Source organism: Scyliorhinus canicula, chromosome 6 (genome assembly GCF_902713615.1).
Source record: "Scyliorhinus canicula chromosome 6, sScyCan1.1, whole genome shotgun sequence".
Taxonomy (NCBI): Eukaryota; Metazoa; Chordata; class Chondrichthyes; order Carcharhiniformes; family Scyliorhinidae; genus Scyliorhinus; species Scyliorhinus canicula.
This window is the reverse complement of record NC_052151.1, coordinates 125,639,277-125,645,470: the sequence shown is the minus strand read 5'-3', so window position 1 is coordinate 125,645,470 and position 6,194 is coordinate 125,639,277. Positions and strand designations below refer to the sequence as shown.

The 6,194-nt window shown below is 47.3% G+C and overlaps 1 pseudogene; it reads left to right on the top strand.

Moving 5' to 3' along the window:
- The first annotated feature begins 546 nt into the window (after positions 1-546).
- On the top strand, positions 547-878 carry LOC119966829 (annotated as a pseudogene).
- The last annotated feature ends 5,316 nt before the right edge of the window (positions 879-6,194 follow it).

Below are 6,194 nucleotides of genomic sequence, written 5' to 3'. Positions count from 1 at the left end.
CAACCTCTTCCATTGGGCAGAAGATACAAAAGTTTGAGAACACACACCAAGAGATTCAAAAACAGCTTCTTCCCTGCTGTCACCAGACACCTGAATGGCCCTCTTATGGACTGAACTGATCTTTCTATGCATCTTCTCTACAGTTGCCGCACTATATTCCGTATGTTTCAACCGGTGTCTATGTTTATCATATGTTCTATGTTTTCATGTATGGAGCAATCTGCCTGGATTATATGCAGAACAATACTTTTTACTTTACAAATGACAATAAATCAAATCTAAATAATAATAATCTTTATTATGTATGGCTGCTGGTTTCAGTGCTGTCTGTTTTCTGCAGACTGAATACACAGAAGAACTCTGCAAACTGCTTGTTTTCTGATACTGTCCGTTTTCTCCCTGCGTTCTTTGCGAATCTCCATTTTAACTCGGGAAGTGGCCAACCCAGGTGGCTACAAATGGAACAAGACGAAACCCCGCACTTGAGCTGCTGGACTGACTGCTCCTCACATCCGCCGCACAGAGCAGCCACAACACCGCTATCGCATGTCAATGTGCCAGAACCTGCAATGCTTCGATCCCTTTGCTGATGCACTTAAGGGTGATGATCTGTTCTCTTCTGGGACTGAAGACTACATACACATAAGAATTCAGCAGAGGAACGGCAGGAAGACCCTCCCCACTGTCCAGGGAATTGCTGATGAGTATGACAAAATGAAGCTCGTCAAACAATTCAAAAAACAATTTGCCTGCAATGGTACTGTGATTGAAGCTCCTGAATACGGTGAGGTAATCCAACTCCAAGGGGACCAACGCAAGAACATCTGCAAGTTCCTGGTTGAGGTTGGCATTGTTAACTCAAGGTCCATGGGTTCTAATTGACAGTTCCTCTGTGCACACCACTGCTAGATAATGATAGGCTCTGAGTTATGGACTGTACTCTTTGATCGTGGGAAACCTGTATGTTGGCATCTAACTTGCACAGCAATGAGCAGTTCACAATCTTTCGGCTCCTGCAGCAAGATCTCTAGATACACTTGCTTTTGTCCCAGTTAACTTTTTAACCTGGTTTGTAATGTTTGTGCTTTACTTTTATTGTACCTCTTTTCTATAATGTATAATAAAACCCGCCTGAGAAACTTAAAAAAAAGGGAATGGAACAAGACCCAAGATGAGGTGGTTAAGAGGATGAAAAGGCGGTTGTCCTCTTCGGGGCTGTTGACTCATTTTGACCCTTCTAAACCATTATATAAACCAAATGGCATTTGGGCAGTCCTGTCTCATCGGATGTGCGATGGCAGTGAATGTCCAAACGCCTTTGCCTCCCGGAACGTTGGCTGTGGTTGAGAGAAAATATGCCCAAATAGAAAAAGATGGTTGGTGATCATACTTGGCGAAAAGTGGTTTCATCAGTACATCTATGGCTGCCATTTCTTTATCGTCATGGATCACAATCTATTGCAGAGCCTCTTAAGTGAAGACAAGAGTACCCACCATTTGTGTCTGCGAGGATTCATTGCTGGGCCTTGTTATTGGCTGCTTCTGAATACACTTTGAGTATCGCCCAGGGATCCAGATTATGTATGCTGGTGCATTGAGCTGTCTTCCCCTGCAGATGGAATCCGCGAACACCCCTGCTGTGGATGACGTGGTCACCGTCCTGAATTTCATGGACTCGCTGCCCGTCAGTGCATCGTGTATTTGTGACAGAACGCAAGGTGCAGTGTATGGTGTTATACAATGGGCAGCATTTACAGCTATCGGGGGAGTTGAAGGCTTTATCCTCCTTCTCAGAACTCACATTAGAAGGCTGTATCCTCATGGGGCACGAGGTTTGTTGTTCCAGTAAAGGGCCAGCCTATCGTGTTAAAGGGCCATCACAATGGGCAACCCGAAGTGTCCAAAATGAAGACACTAGTAGCTATGTCTGGTGGCCGGGTTTAGACAAGGATATTGAGACTTTGGCCCAACAGTGCTCCATTTGTCAAGAACACCAGATGCTTCCCGCGGCGGCACCCCTATGCCCTTGGGAATGGCCGGGGTGCCCTTGGGCTCATATACACGCCAATTTCATCAGTCCATTCCTGGGTTCTATGTTTCTCGTCCTGGTGGATGCCTACTTAAAGTGGCTGGAGGTCCACAAGATGGCGACGATCACCTCCTGCCAACCGCCGAGCGATTGCACATTTATTTTTCTACTCTCAGAATCCCTGAGGTTCTGGTGATGGATAACGGGGCCTCTTTCACGAGTGAAGAGTTTGCTGCTTTTGTGAAAAGCAATGGGATTCACCGTGTCCTTACTGCCCCATTCCATCCAGCATCGAGTGGCTTGGCAGAGAGGGTCATGCAGATGGTTAAACAGGGGCTGAAGAAACAGACTTAGGGCTTGATGGACACCAGGCTGGCAAAATTTTTATTCTCGTACAGGATCACACCCCATGCAGTAACTGGGGTGGCCCCCACTACGATGTTAGTGGGTCATAAACTTCCTAGACGACCGAGTTTGATTATCAATATTTGAAAGTTCAACATCTTCGACATTCCGCACCTGACTATGTGGTGACCGTTTATAATCTCAATGACTGTGCTTGCTGACTCTCTAGAATTGATGTCCGCCAAACGGGGCCAGTCTCTTACCGAGTTCGGGTCCAGGGGCAACTGATGCGACGGCATTTGAATCACATTTGCTCATGGTGGTTACTCCCTCATGAGGTTCATCGAAAGAAACCTGTCCTGGATCCTCCGGCTCCATTGCTGAACCAGTGTCCTGTGATACCTTTAGTCTCTCAACACCAACCTGCCACATATTGTGACTTCTGACTCCGAAATGGAGATGAAACTGAGGTCTCGGATGACGATCAGCCGCCTCCCACTGATCGCCCACCACAGCGTTCCTGGCGCAGAAAGGTATATGATGACCTGAACTGGCACATCAACTACATGACAATCTGCCGGAGTTGAAAAGAATCCAACGTCCTCCGTCTGCTCCTCCTCCACCTCATCAGTCATCAAGGGGGTCTACGGACATATCCCGCATGGGACCTACGGGGTAGAATGCTTATCTTCTCCGTGGTCTTTGCGGAGTGCAGGTTCCCCGCCAGGGACAGGAGGCCTTTATATAAACGATCGGCCAATAAGGCACCCACCACAACAGGAACCCAGTAGGGATTTTGGGTTGTACATAAAAATATATTTCTTTATTTTACCCGGTGTGGACTGATTAAACCCACCTCTGCCAGAATTAAGTTCTGGGTGGGAAGCCCATGGTTAACCTTCCTGCCCTGCTGCCAATTAAGGCCCTCAGGTGGACAATTGATGACTACTTAAGGGCCTGATCCCATTGCTGCTGGTATTAACCCAGAGGCAGGCTGACTGACATGCGGCATGGCAGGAAGAAGTACGCAACCAGATTTTCACCTCTGGGTGACAGGGGAGGGGATTACTTGGACAAAGGCCCTCAGTGCCTGATCATAAGACCATAAGACAGAGGAGAAGAATTAGGCCACTCGGCCCATTGAGTCTGCTCCGCCATTCAATCATGGTTGATATTTTTCTCATCCTCATTCTCCTGCCTTCTCCCCATAACTCCCTTATTAATCAAGAACCTATCTATTTCTATTTTAAAGACACTCAGTGATTTGGCCTCCAAAGCCTTCTGCGGAAAAGAGTGCCAGAGATTCACCACCCTCTGGTTGAATAAATTCCTCTTCATCTCAGTTTTCAAGAATCGTCCCTTTAGTCTGAGATTGGGTCCTCTGGTTCTAGTTTTTCCAACAAGTAGAAAGATCCTCTCAACATCCGCCCTATCCAGGCCTCGCAGTATATTGTAAGTTTTAATAAGATTCCCCCCCCTTATCCTTCTGAACTCCAATGAGTACAGACTCAGAGTCCTCAACTGTTGTTCATACGACAAGTTCTTCATTTCAGGGGTCATTCTTGTGAACCTCCTCTGGACCCTTTCCAAGGCCCGAAACCGCTCACAGTACTCCAAATTGGGTCTTACCAGGGCCCTATACTGCTTCAAAAGTACACACCTGGTCTTGTATTCTAGCCCTCTCGACATGAATGCGAGCATTGCATTTGCCTTCCTAACTGATCGAGGGACTGGACTTCAGAAAGGGGGACACCTTGCTGCCAACACCAGCTGCCAGGAATGGCCTGGGCCGCTCCATAATAATAATCTTTTATAATAATCTTTATTGTCACAGTAGGCTTACATTAACACTGCAATGAAGTTACTGTGAAAAGCCGATACATTCTGGTGCCTGTTTGAGTACAGAGAGAGAATTCAGAATGTGCAAATTACCTAACGTCACGTCTTTCGGGACTTTGTGGGAGGAAACTGGAGCACCCGGAGGAAAGCCACGCAGACACAGGGAGGACGTGTAGACTCCACACACAGACAGTAATCCAAGCCGGGAATCGTACCTGGGACCCTGGTGCTGTGAAGCAATAGTGCTAACCACTATGCTGCCGTGCGGGTACTCCAGTGCCTGTCTTTCTGTCAGCAGCTATAGCCTCCCCAGTGCCACAGTTGAACAAAAGAGCTGTCTGCCTCTGATTGGCCAGCAGCTATTAGTAGACAATTCTGCCCCTGGCGTCTTGATTCCAGGGGAAGGGGAGCCATCGGCCCCACCATTGCTTGATTGGCTTGTGGTTCATTAGGCCATCCTGCAAATAGGCAGCACAGGTCGGTCTCTCACTGGCTCTCCAGCTGGGAGGGAGACACCTCAACAAGATTCCACTGAATTTTTAAAAATTCATTTCTGGGAAGTAGGAGTCACTGGTTAGGCCAGCATTTATTGCCCATCCCGAGTCGCCCTTCAGAAGGTCATGGTAACCTTCTTGAATCGCTGCAGTCCTTGAGGTGTAGGTACACTCAGTGATGTTAGGGAGGGAGGTCCAGGATTTTGCCCCAGCTGCAGTGGCAAAGAATGGCAATATATTTCCAAGTCGGGGTGGGGAATGACTTGGAGGGGAACCTCCAGTGGTTGGGTTCTCCGGTATCTGCTGCTCTTGTCCTTCTAGGTGGTAGTAGCTGGGGTTTGGAAGGTGTTGTCTAAGGAACCTAGGCAAGTTACTGCAGTGCATCTTGTATATGGTACACACAGCTGTCACTGTTCATCAGTGGTGGAAGTTTGAATGTTTGTGGAAGGAGGGGCAATCAAGTGGCTGCTTTGTCCTGGGTGATGTGGAGCTTCTTGAGTATTGTTGGTGCGACACTCATCCAGGCAAGTGGAGAGTATTCCATTACACTCCTGACTTGTGCCTTGTAGATGGTGGACAGGCTTTGGGGGTGAGGTGGTGAAGCTTTTTGGGCCTATGACACTACCCTGTACCAGGTATGACTCCAACCAGCAGAGAATTCTCTCTTCCCCCCCCCCCCCCCCCCCCCCCCCACCATTCTCATTGACTTCTCATTGACGGTCAAATTCAGTCTCTCTCACATCACCTTTGGCACTCAGCCAGAATATGTAACTAAGAGTCACATGAAATGACACATAGCAGACACAACATGAGGATCCATTTTTTTGTTTTGCAGTGGAGTGTCTTGGAGTCTTACGGCACGGAAAGAGGACCTTCGGCTCATCGCGTCTGTCCCGACCAACAAGCACCTAACTATTTTTTTTCCAGAACGTGGCCCGTAGCCTTATTTTTAAAAAATATTTAGATTTTTCCAATTAAGGGGAAATTTAGCATAGCCAATCCACCTATGCTGCACATTTTTGGGTTGTGGGGTGAGACCCACGCTGACACAGGGGAGAATGTGCAATCTCTACACAGACAGTGGCCCAGGGCCAGGATCGAAACCGGGTCCTTGGCGTCATAGGCAGCAGTTAATAATGTTAATAAATCGTTTACCTATAAGTGTTCTTGCATTATAAATCAGACCTTCCTGATTTTTCAACAAGAACATTACATGGTACCAGGACTAGATGGTATTAAACATGGAGAAAAATCACATCATCAAGTGAAGCCTGCCAAGAGGTCCATAGAGATTTGAAGATTTTGAAGACTGCAAAAATGAACTACATGGAGTTGTTGAAGCCACCAATGAGTCTCAGATTTCATGGTAGTGTGGACAGCAACTGGCATGCGTTTAAACAACAATTGAATCTGTTTCTTAGTGCAGTAAATTTAGGAGATCAATCAGGTTCACGTAAGGTAGCGATGCTCCGAACAGCGGCATGACC